The 12,154-nt window shown below is 43.3% G+C and overlaps 1 protein-coding gene across 1 annotated transcript in view; it reads left to right on the forward strand.

The window, feature by feature from the left end:
• The first annotated feature begins 1,214 nt into the window (after positions 1-1,214).
• The window catches only part of USP35 (ubiquitin specific peptidase 35), a 39,245-nt gene continuing 28,305 nt past the window's right edge, over positions 1,215-12,154 (forward strand). The window contains exon 1 of the mRNA XM_034408273.3: positions 1,215-1,353. The gene's annotated coding sequence lies outside the window, so the exon portion shown is untranslated. The remainder of the gene's footprint in view (positions 1,354-12,154) is intronic.

Below are 12,154 nucleotides of genomic sequence, written 5' to 3' on the forward strand. Positions count from 1 at the left end.
GAATGATAGATAGATAGATAGATAGATAGATAGATAGATAGATAGATAGATAGATAGATAGGCAGGCAGGCAGGCAGGCAGGCAGGCAGACAGAAAGACTGATAGACAGATAGACAGATAAAATGATAGATATAATGATAGATAGATAGATAGATAGATAGATAGATAGATAGATAGAATGATATATAGAATGATAGAGATAGAATGATAGAGATAGAATGATAGACAGATAAAATGATAGATATAATGATAGATAGATAGATAGATAGATAGATAGAATGATATATAGAATGATAGAGATAGAATGATAGATAGAATGACAGAATGATAGATAGACAGACAGATAGAATGATAGTTAGAGCTAGACAGGCAATGAAAGTAGACAGATAAGAGAGAGAGGAAAGAATTATAGTAATAGGTAGGTAGGTAGACAGACAGACAGACAGACAGACAGACAGACAGACAGACAGACAGACAGACAGACAGATAGATAGATAGATAGATAGATAGATAGATAAGGAGTGTAGACAGATAAGAGAAATAGAGAGGAGAGAGCTGAGTAATAATAGTGGTAGATAAAGAGAGAGAGATAATGGGAGTAGATAGACAAGAGAGAAATAGGAGAGTGGGGTAATGATAGCGATAGACAGACAGAGAGAGAGAGTGAAAAGAGAGATGAATGAATAGATTTAGACGAGAGAGAGAGAGAGAGAGAGAGAGAGAGAGAGAGAGAGATGCTGGGAAGGTAGTCAATGGCCAGATGTACACCACTCAAGAGTCACTTTTTGTGAGACGGGGGCGGCTTTATAAAGCCGATAATTAAATCACTAAAGATCCTGAGAAAGAAAGAAAGAAAGAAAGAAAGAAAGAGGGAAGGAGAGAGAGAGAGAGAGACGGGCAGAGGCAACCAGCTAAAAATAAAAGAATCCAGTCCTGTGTAGGCAGATATATACGAGAGGTCCGCAAGCAGATCCTTAGACCGACCGGCAGACGGGCACAGAGAGAGCGCGCGCGAGAGCAGCGGATTCCTTCCAAAGGTGCGGGAGGTTCTCCCTGCGGTCGGGCGCCGGCTGCCGCAGCTCCTGGCGCTCTCAAACTGCACCAGCGCCGGGTAGATCCGCCGCTGCCACCGCCCGGGCTTTGCAAAAAAAAACAAAGAGAGGGAGAGGAGGAGCAAGGCCGGCCTCGCAGGGGGGCGAGATCTCCACCCCCGCAAGGAAGCCGCTTCCTTAAGACGGACCAAGGGATCGCCCCGGGAGTGCTGAGCTGGAGACCCCCGACCGGTCCCTCCGGAGTGGGTGGATGGATCCTGGATCCCACCGTGCCGGAGAAGGGGGAGCGCTGAACGCCCAGGTAAAAGAGAGCGGGCTGGCCGGGTTGAAGAAGGCGGCGCTGGGTGGGTGGGTGAGTAAGCGGCGGAGCGTTTGCGATCAGGGTTGTCGGTGGGTCTCCGAGGGAGCCTCCCCGTTTAGAAGCAGGAGAGGCGGTCCTCGATTTAGGACCGTCCTGTGAGCCCCAAATGTCTGTGTGGCTGAGTGAGGCGTTTGTTAAGGGAGTTTTGCCTCATTTTACCATCTTTCTTGCCACGGTTGTTAAGTAGTTGCAGGTTTGTTAAGTCTCTCTCTCTCTCTCTCTTCTCTCTCTCTCTCTATAAAATCTCTCACATGTATCTCTCTTTCTCTTCTCTATCTATCTCTTCTCTATCTATCCGTCTGTCTGTCTGTCTGTCTATCTATCTATCTATCTATCTATCTATCTAATCTATTTCACAAAATATATCCATCTATCTACTCATCTCTTATCTATCTCCATCCATCCATCTATCCTCTCTTTCTATCTATTATCTATCTAATCTAATCTAATCTATTTCACAAAATATATCCATCTATCCACTCATCTCCTATCTATCTATCTATCTATCTATCTATCTATCTATCTATCTATCTATCTATCTATCTATTCTATCCTCTCTCTCTATCCTCTATCTGTCTGTCTATCTATCTATCTATCTATCTATCTATCTATCTATCTATCTATCTATCTATCTATCTATTCTATCCTCTCTCTCTATCCTCTATCTGTCTGTCTATCTATCTATCTATCTATCTATCTATCTATCTATCTATCTATCCTCTCTCTCTATTCTCTGTCTGTCTATCTATCTATCTATCTATCTATCTATCTAATCTATTTCACAAAATATATCCATCTATCCACTCATCTCTTATCTATCTATCTCCATCCATCCATCTATCTATCCTCTCTTTCTATTATCTATCTGTCTGTCTGTTTGTCTGTCTATCTATCTATCTATCTATCTATCTATCTATCTATCTATCTATCTATCTAATCTAATCTAATCTAATCTATTTCACAAAATATATCCATCTATCCACTCATCTCCTATCTATCTATCTATCTATCTATCTATCTATCTATCTATCTATTCTATCCTCTCTCTCTCTATCCTCTATCTGTCTATCTATCTATCTATCTATCTATCTATCTATCTATCTAATCTAATCTATTTCACAAAATATATCCATCTATCCACTCATCTCCTATCTATCTATCTATCTATCTATCTATCTATCTATCTATCTATCTATCTAATCTAATCTATTTCACAAAATATATCCATCTATCCACTCATCTCCTATCTATCTATCTATCTATCTATCTATCTATCTATCTATCTATTCTATCCTCTCTCTCTCTATCCTCTATCTGTCTATCTATCTATCTATCTATCTATCTATCTATCTATCTATCTATCTAATCTATTTCACAAAATATATCCATCTATCCACTCATCTCTTATCTATCTCCATCCATCCATCTGTCTATCCTCTCTTTCTATCTATTATCTATCTATCTATCTATCTATCTATCTATCTATCTATCTATCCTCTCTCTCTCTCTATTCTCTATCTATCTACCTACCTACCGATCTGTATCTCTCTCTCTCTCTCTCTCTTTACATACATACATAAGTTAGTAATTTATTCCACTTTGGAATTCACTGCCACAAGATATGGACTGGCAATCTGTTTGGTGGGCTTCCCAAGAAGGGTTGGATCATCAATTCATGGATGCTTTGGCGATCCATGGCTCTTAGCCTGAATGATCCTAGGATGCTTCTGAAGGCCATCTCCTGGGAGATGGGTGGATTTCCGTGGTCAGTGGGGAAGAACACCCTGCTGGATGAGATGGGGCGGGGGTCCCATCTACCGTAGCTTATGTGTCCAACTCAGAAAGAAATATTTATTCCTCCTACCCACCAAAAAAGTTGAGTTACAGGAAGAGGTTGATGTTTCTCATTGTGGTAGTTAAGTTTTTATTTATTTATTTATTTATTTATTTATTTATTTATTTATTTATTTATTTATTTATTTATTTATTTATGTATTTATGTTTTCATTCATTCACTCACTCATTCATTCATGTATTCATTCATTGATACCCCGCCGTTATATTATTTTTATAAACAATACCAATCACGTGACCCTGGGACGATGTAACCATCATAAATACATATAAATACTGCTCGACTTACAACAAGCCATTTGGAGTTACAACGGCCCTGAAAAAAGTGACTTATCAGCATTTTCACACTTATGACCGTTGCAGCATTAATATGGTCATGTGATCCAAAATTCAGGTGCTTGGCAACTGACTCATATTTACGACGTTTTCACCATCCCGAGGGTCATGCGATCCCCTTATGCAAAATCAATGGGGAAGCCATTGATTCACTTAACAACCCTGGGACTAATTTAACAACCGCAGTGATTTGCTTAACAGCCGTGGCAACAAACATCTTAAAATCGGCGAAACTCATTGAACTGTCTCGCTTAGCAATGGAAATTTTGGGCTCGATTACGGGTGCAAATCCAGGACTACCTGTACAAGGGTCTGAATTTTGATCACGTCACCATGAAGAGACGGTCGTAAGAGTGAAAAACGGTCTTAAGTCACTTTTTTTCAGTGCCTTGGTAACTTCAAACGGTCACTAAATGAACTGAGATAGGTCGAGACCTACCTGTACCCCACCCCACAAGACTGGGGTGGATTAATAGCACCCTATCTATTAAAGCAGGAATCCCCCACCTCCGGTCCGTGGCTGTGGCATGCCAGAAACCAGGCCACGTCAATAAGCGAAGCCCCAACCTTCGGTCCACGGAAAAAACTCTCTCCACGGAACCAGCCCTCAAAAGATTGGGGGCCACTGAATTAAAGCACGCAGATTTACAGTAAAAAGTGGTCCCCATCCATCAAATCATTTGGTCACTGAACAAAATTGCTTCTCGCATCTCTGATCTGACCGGAGTGACTTTCGATCCATTGTTGATGGATTTAGGCAGGGAACTGCTAAGTCATGCTGTCATTTTCCTCCTTGTAAGACGAGAGGACGCCCACTGAACCGACTTACCGTCTGGATTTGGGTTCTTCCCCCCTCCCCCCCCGGAGTAGGCTGTGAATTATGGTACTACATCTGATTCCGCTTCTCAATCTTTTCCACCTCGTTTTGGAGGCCGCCGAGCGGATCTTTTCAATCTTCCGAGCAAACCAAATTTCCCCGTTTCGAACGCTCTCCTGCCCCAATCCTCGTTTCTCAAAAGGGAGGCTTTCGTCGGAAGGTTAAGGCTTAAGGGCAAATGGTTAGCAATGCGTTTGAAAAAGCTCCTTGAAAATATTTAATATTTGAAAAAAGATCTTGGGCAGTCACGACGTAAGCCTAAGATTGAAAATCAGACTTGTCAGATGTTGCAATCTTTTCTACCCTGCTCTACGGAGTGGAGAGTTGGTCTCGGACAGAAAACCACTTGAAGAGATGAGAACTGTGCTGGTGAATCTATGGCAAGCGTGCCAGAGGTGGCACGTGGCACCCTCTCTATGGGCACGCAAACCGTCGCCCCAGTTGAGTTCTGGTGCATATGTGCCAGTGCCTCCCGCCGGCCTTTGGGTCTGTCACGCATGAGCAGGGGGTGGGGTGGGGTGCATGTGGGAGGGCCCGTGCGTACATGCGCGGGGCACATGTGGGGGGCCCATGCACGCATGTGGGAAGGCACATGAGGGGGGGCGCATGCACATGCGTGGGGGTGTACGGGGGTCACGCCAGTGGTGGGTTTCAAATTTGTTTACTACCGGTTCTGTGGGTGTGGCTTGGTGGGCGTGGCATGGCTTGGTGGGCGTGGCTTGGCTTGGTGGGCGTGGAAGGGGAAGGATACTGTAAAATCTCCATTCCCACCCCACTCCAGGGGAAGGTTACTGCAAAATCCCCATTTTATCTCAATCAGCTGGGATTTAGGAGGCAGAGAACAGATAGGGGTTTTACTACCGGTTCTCTGAACTACTCAAAATTTCCGCTACCGGTTCTCCAGAACTGGTCAGAACCGGCTGAAACCCACCTCTGGGTCACGTGTGCATGCATGGGGGGTGGGGCATGTGGAGGGGGACGCATGCATGTGCGCCCGTGCAATGCATTTTGGGGGTTCGGGCGTGCTTTGGGCACCTGGTTCAGAAAAAGTGAGTCATGCCAAGGGAAATCATCAAAAAGCAAAAGTTAAAATATTTTGGATATGTGATGCGACACCCGGAAAAATACAGCATCCTTCACTTCATTCTCCAGGGAAAGACGGAAGGCAAACGAGGTCCAGGCAGAAGAAGAAGAACATTGTGGCTTCAAAATCTAAGGGACTGGTTTGGACAAAACTCAGCAGCGCTTTTTTGGGCGGCTGTTGATAGGATCACCAACTCCGATGACGGATAGGGAAGAAAAAGGAGCAGAAGCAGAAGCAGAAGCAGAAGCAGAAGCAGAAGCAGAAGCAGAAGCAGAAGCAGAAGAAGAAGAAGAAGAAGAAGAAGAAGAAGAAGAAGAAGAAGAAGAAGAAGAAGAAGAAGAAGAAGAAGAAGAAGAAGAAGAAGCGGAAGCAGAGGAAGAAGAAGAAGAAGCAGTAGCAGAAGCAGAAGCAGAAGCAGAAGATGAAGAAGCAGAAGCAGAAGCAGAAAAAGAAGCAGAAGAAGCAGAAGCAGAAGCAGAAGCAGAAGCAGAAGCAGAAGAAGAAGAAGAAGAAGAAGAAGAAGAAGAAGAGGAGGAGGAAGCAGAGGAAGAAGAAGCAGTAGCAGAAGCAGAAGCAGAAGAAGAAGAAGAAGCAGAAAAAGAAGCAGAAGAAGAAGAAGAAGAAGAAGAAGAAGAAGAAGAAGAAGAAGAAGAAGAAGAAGAAGAAGAAGAAGAAGAAGAAGAAGAAGAAGAAGAAGAAGATAAATTGCAAGAAAACCCGTGTTAGCTAGCCAGGGTGACCATACAGGTAGTCCTCGCCTTCCGACCACAATTGAGCTCGAGAGTTACGTTGCTAAGCGAGACATTTGGTTAAACAAGTTTTGCCCCATTTTACAAACTTTCCTGATTTTGCTGCTCCAAAGGTTGCAAAAGGGGATGACACGACTTTGGGACACTGCAACGGTTGTAAGTATGAGCCAGTTGCCAAGCATCTGGATTTTGACCACGTGGTCACGGGAACGCTGCAATGGTCGTAAGTGTGAAAAACGGGCAGAAGTCACTACAGATAGTCCTCGACTTACAAGCGTTCATTTAGTGACCATTCAAAGTTACAACGCCACTGAAGAAAGTGACTTAGGGCCATTTTTCACACTTATGACCGTTGCAGCATCGTGGTCACGTGATCAAAAATTCAGATGCTTGGCAACTGGTCGTAAGTGGTCACGGGGTCACGGGGACGCTGCAATGGTCGTAAGTGTGAAAAACGGGCAGAAGTCACTACAGATAATCCTCGACTTACAAGCATTCATTTAGTGACCATTCAAAGTTACAACGCCACTGAAGAAAGTGACTTAGGGCCATTTTTCATACTTATGACCGTTGCAGTGTCCCAAGCTCACGTGATCCCCCTTCGCGACCATCGAACAAAGCCAATGGGGAAACCGGTTTCACTTAACAACCCTGTTGCGAATTCAACACCTGCAGTGATTCACTTAACAACCGTGGCAGGAAAGGTCGTAAAATGGGGCAAAACTCACTTAGCAGACGTCTCGTTTAGCAACATAAATCTCGGGCTCACTTGTGGCCGTAAGTCGAGGACCACCTGTCTTTTCAGCCCTGTTGTAACTTCGAATGGTCACTCACGAACTGTCGTAAGTCGAGGACTACCTGTATTAGCAATACAGTCGACAAAGCAAATTTAAAATACAAGAAAACTCATGTTGGTTAGCCGGTGGAACAATACTACGGTAGGAAAACCATATTGCAAGTGTTACAGAGTCCATTCGGTGTGACCCTCACAGGCAGAGGGGGTTTCACATACTGTAGGGTGGGTTCTACTTACCTTTACTACCAGTTTGCAACGGGGCCGCGCACATGCCCGCATGCATTTTGATGACGTTGGGGTCGGTGGACGGAGCCTCCCGCCGGTTTTACTACCGGTTCTATAGAACCGGTACGAGCCGGGGGCAACCCACCACTGGTAGCAACTGGTTCGGCCAGCACCGGAAATGTGAGCATGCGCCAGGGGTGAAATGCTACCGGTTCAGACCGGTTCGGCTGAAGTGGTAGCGGCGGCAGCGAGTGGTTCGGAGAACCGGTAGTGGTGGCAGCGCGAGGCTCCACCCACCTGTCCGGACGTCGTTACTTCCTGGTTTTAACCAGGAAATAATCTGTTTTCTTACCCTCTGTGCATGCGCAGAGGGTCAAAAATTGCACGTGACGTGCACGTGCACTTCCGAACCGGTAGGGAAGGTAAGTAGACTTCACCCCTGGCGTGCATGCACCGTCCATACATGCGTGCAATGTTAAACAATACAGCAATTCACTCGCATGCCCTCTCCGTACATACATGCGGCTTCAAAAACACAGTGATATAGGATGGGATTGTGTCCGGGCGGGTGCCTAACCCACCCGCAAGTTGCCACTACCGTTTCGCCAGAACCAGTCCGAACCGGCTGAATCCCACCTCTGCTCAGGGCTGAGGGACAGGGAAGGAGCAAAAAAATCCCTAACGTTGATCCTTCTTTTCAGTCAGTGAAACAGCACCAAAATCATAATTTAACTTTCTGCTCCATCCATTCAGCTTGGGAAACTCCTTGACCAGCTTCACGGGAAAATAAAAAGAAAATATTTTTTTGGGAAAAAAAAAAAAGATTCCTTCATCCTCCGGTCTTTTGCTCCGGGATTCTCGACATCGATTTTGCTGCAGGGAGAAGTTAAGCAAAGGGCAGCATTTTGCAAAATGCAGTATTTTCTTGGCAGCTGCCGCAGGGAAATGGTTTGGCATGATGCGTCCTTCCAGCGTATCCTTACAAAATTCAGGATTTCCCCTCCTGCTGTCCCAGCATCACCGAGTCGGAAGATGAGGCTTTTTACCTGCGGAGAAGAATTCCCTGCTTGCTTCAGGTATTCCAGTGAAAGCTTTCCAAAAGGAGGGGTTTCTCTGACCTTGGATAGAAGCTGGAGAATCGTTTTGGAATGGGGATATATATATATATATATATAAAGATCTCATTGTCCAGCTGCTTTGTTAGGAACTGTGGGCCGAGCGAGACTCGGAGAGAGAATCTGCCTTCCTGGATTTATTTCTGGATCTGAATTTATTATTCTGGGTCCTGCGTGCTGGAAGGAGAGAGGAGAGGAGAGGGTTTTAATTGTATTTACCATCCTTTTGAGTATTTTAAGAATGGTGACATATTTCTCCTTTAATCCTCTTTTCTCAACCCAAGAACCCTCAACTCTTTCTTTTTTTTCTTCCTCTTTCTTTCTTTCCTTCCTTCCTTCTTTCCTTCCTTCCTTCCTTCTTTCCTTCCTTTCTCCTTTCTCTCTCTCTCTCTCTTTCCTCCTCCTTCCCTCCTTCCCTGTATTTTTAGTCATTTAGCTATTTAATTAGTTAGTTCTCATTCAAAAACGATAAATTTATAAACCTTCCTTCTCCTTCTCCTTCTCCTTCTCCTCCTCCTTCCCTTCCTTCCTCCCTCCCTCTTTCTTTCTTTCTTTCCTCCCTTCCTCCCTCTCTCTTCCCTTCCTCCCCTTCCTTCCTTCCTTTCTTCTTCTCCTTCTCCTCCCTTTTCCCTCCCTCCCTTCCCCTCTCTCTTCTCTTCCTCCCTCTTCCTTCCTTTCTTCCTTCCTTCCTTCCTTCCTTCCTTTCTTCTTCTCTTTCTCCTCTCCCTTCCCTCCCTCCCTTCCCTTCCTCTTTCTTTCTTTCTTTCTTTCTTTCTTTCTTTCTTTCTTTCTTTCTTTCTTTCTCTTTCTTTCTCTTTCTCTCTCTCTCTCTTTCCCCGTCCCTCCCTCCCTGTATTTTTAGTTATTAACCAATTTAATTAGTTAGTTCTCATTAGAAAATGATGAATTTATAAACTCTTCCTCTGTTCCTTCCTTCTTCCTTCTTTCCTTCTCCTCCCCCTTCCTCCCTCCCTCCCTCCCTCCCTCTTTCTTTCTTTCTTTCTTTCTTTCTTTCTTTCTTTCTTCCTTCCTTCCTTCCTTCCTTCCTTCCTTCCTTCCTTTCTTTCTTTCTTTCTTTCTTTTTCTCTTTTTTTCTTTGGAAGTAGACCCAGAACATGAACAGCTCTGACCAAAGCAAAATAAAGCTAGCCAAATTCTACAGTATTTCTATTAATGGTGCCTATTTAATGCTCGTGATTTTTTGCATCTTTAAGGCGGTGGCATGCAGTCAGGCAGGTCCAGAGTAAGTTTTGAAGTGGTTCAAAGTTCCCACTTGAAAGTTAGGCTGGTTATTTATTGTAAATTCACGAACAATTGGCAGAATACTTTTTGTGCCTCTTTCTTAATAATTAAAAGAACGAGTCCTTCATTTTAAAACCCAAGGAGATTGCAGCAAATGCTTGAATATCTCCAGGTCCTGGAGCTTATTTTAAATAAAAGGTACAGCGCTTTCCTTTTAAACGAAACAGCCTGTGACAATAAAAGCACAGATGCAAATAATCTGATTAGCTTTTTAGGATGCATACCTGTATAATAAAACAGGACATCGGTCTTTAAAGATCCTTCTGGTAAACAGCCAGTTAAAAATAAAGGAGGGGAAAAAAAAACCTCTGCAGGTTCAGAGACTTTGATTTATTATTTAATACTGGAAGAGCTTTCATAAAGTGTTTGCTTGCAGAAAAGCTCAGTGTATTTCTCCCACAGATTCGTGGTCAAGCAAAGTCGATGGGGAAGCCAGATTCACTTAGCAACCGTGATACTCATTTAACAACTGCACTGATTCATTTAACAACTATGGCAAGACAAGTCGTAAAATGGGGGAAAAAAGTCACGGAACTTTCTCACCGAGCAACATAAATGTTGGGCTCAGTTGTGGGCGTAAGTGGAGGACTACCTGTAATTAATTAAGATGGTGGAACCAATGGGCTATGGCAAACTCAGATGAATGGGAAACTCGTATATTGCAAAGTTCTTCGTTTTATTTTGCAAAGTGGAAACAGAATTTTGTGTGACTTTATCTCCTATCCTTCCATGTAATCCTAAAGAATAGGTAACAGTAAAGGTTCCCTTCGTACATACGTGCTGGTCGTTCCCGACTCTAGGGGGCGGTGCTCATCTCTGTTTCTAAGCCGAAGAGCCAGCGCAGTCCGAAGAAATCTCCGTGGTCATGTGGCCGGCATGACTCAACGCCAAAGGTGCACGGAACGCTGTGACCTTCCCACCAAAGGTGGTCCCTATTTTTCTACTTGCATTTTTTACCTGCTTTCAAACTGCTAGGTTGGCAGAAGCTGGGACAAGGAACGGGAGCTCACCCCTTTACGTGGCACTAGGGATTCGAACCGCTGAACTGCCGACCTTTCGACCGACAAGGTCAGCGTCTTAGCCACTGAGCCACCGCATCCCAAGTCCTAAAGAATAACTTGGCCTTTTTTTTGTACGGGCTGAGAGATTGAATAAAGCATGCTAAAAATAAAGGCAGAATCTATACCGGACTGAAGCATAATCTTTTTTATTTCCAAAAATATCTCTGCGGTCCCAATGGAAGCTGTAACCTTCCTTCGATAATAAAAGGGCAGAAGAGCCAACACTAAAAATGAAGAAAGAGCTGAGAATGCTTGAATTAAGGAGAAGGAACATCGGACAGCTCTTGAGGTATAGATAGTTCTCGACTTAACAGGAGTTCATAAACAGGAGGATAGAATCAAGATCACGTGAAGTGTTACTAACACTTGATAATGCCTTGGTAAGGCCACACTTGAAATACTGCATCCAGTTTTGGTCGCCACGATGTAAACAAGATGTTGAGACTCTAGAAAATAGTGCAGAGAAGAGCAACAAAGATGATAAGGGGACTGGAAGATAAAACATATGAAGAATGGTTGCAGGAACTGGGTATGTCTAGTTTAATGAAAAGAAAGTGGCATCTACCCCCGACAAGAATAGCGAGAATGTTCAAGAACAAATCTGAGAAGTGTTGGAAATGAGCCTTGATAGTACAGTGGTCTAAGCACCCTGTTATTAACACAGCTGCCTGCAATTTCTGCTGGTTCGAATCTCTCCAAGGCTCAAGGTTGACTCAGCCTTCCATCCTTTCTAAGGTAGGTGAAATGAGGACCCAGTTTGTGGGGGCAATAAGCTGACTTTGTATAAATATACAAAAGGATGAAGGCTATTGCTTAACTCATTTGTTAATGCGGCATATAAATCAAACGGCATATAAATCAAATTTAAAAAAAATGTCATCAGATACCGGGCTCATATTACTATATGTGGTGGACATGTGTAGAAGCGAAAAGATACTGGACTAAAGTCCACACATGGTTGAAAAAAATGACAAAAAAAACATATAGACTTTAAGCCAGAGATTTTTATATTAGGGATTGTGCCAGAAACATACAGTAGAGAATTGAGATATTTGATTATGAATGTTTTAACAGCTGCTAGAATTGTGTTTGCTAAAAACTGGAAAAAAATGAGAAAATAGCAACGCAAGATGAAATTATGAAGAAAATCACGGAATGTGCTGAAACGAGTAAATTGACATTTGAAATTAGAGAACAAGAAGATAAACAGTACTACAAGATATGGGATTTATTTTATCAATGGCTAGATAATAAAACATGGAAATGACATATGAAATGAATGCTATAAATATAATATTTGAAAGTAATTTTTTTGAAGCGACAAAGCCATAGTCAAATAAAT

The sequence above is a fragment of the Pantherophis guttatus genome, chromosome 5 (assembly GCF_059756535.1).
Source record: "Pantherophis guttatus breed Tessera chromosome 5, ASM5975653v1, whole genome shotgun sequence".
Taxonomy (NCBI): domain Eukaryota; kingdom Metazoa; phylum Chordata; class Lepidosauria; order Squamata; family Colubridae; genus Pantherophis; species Pantherophis guttatus.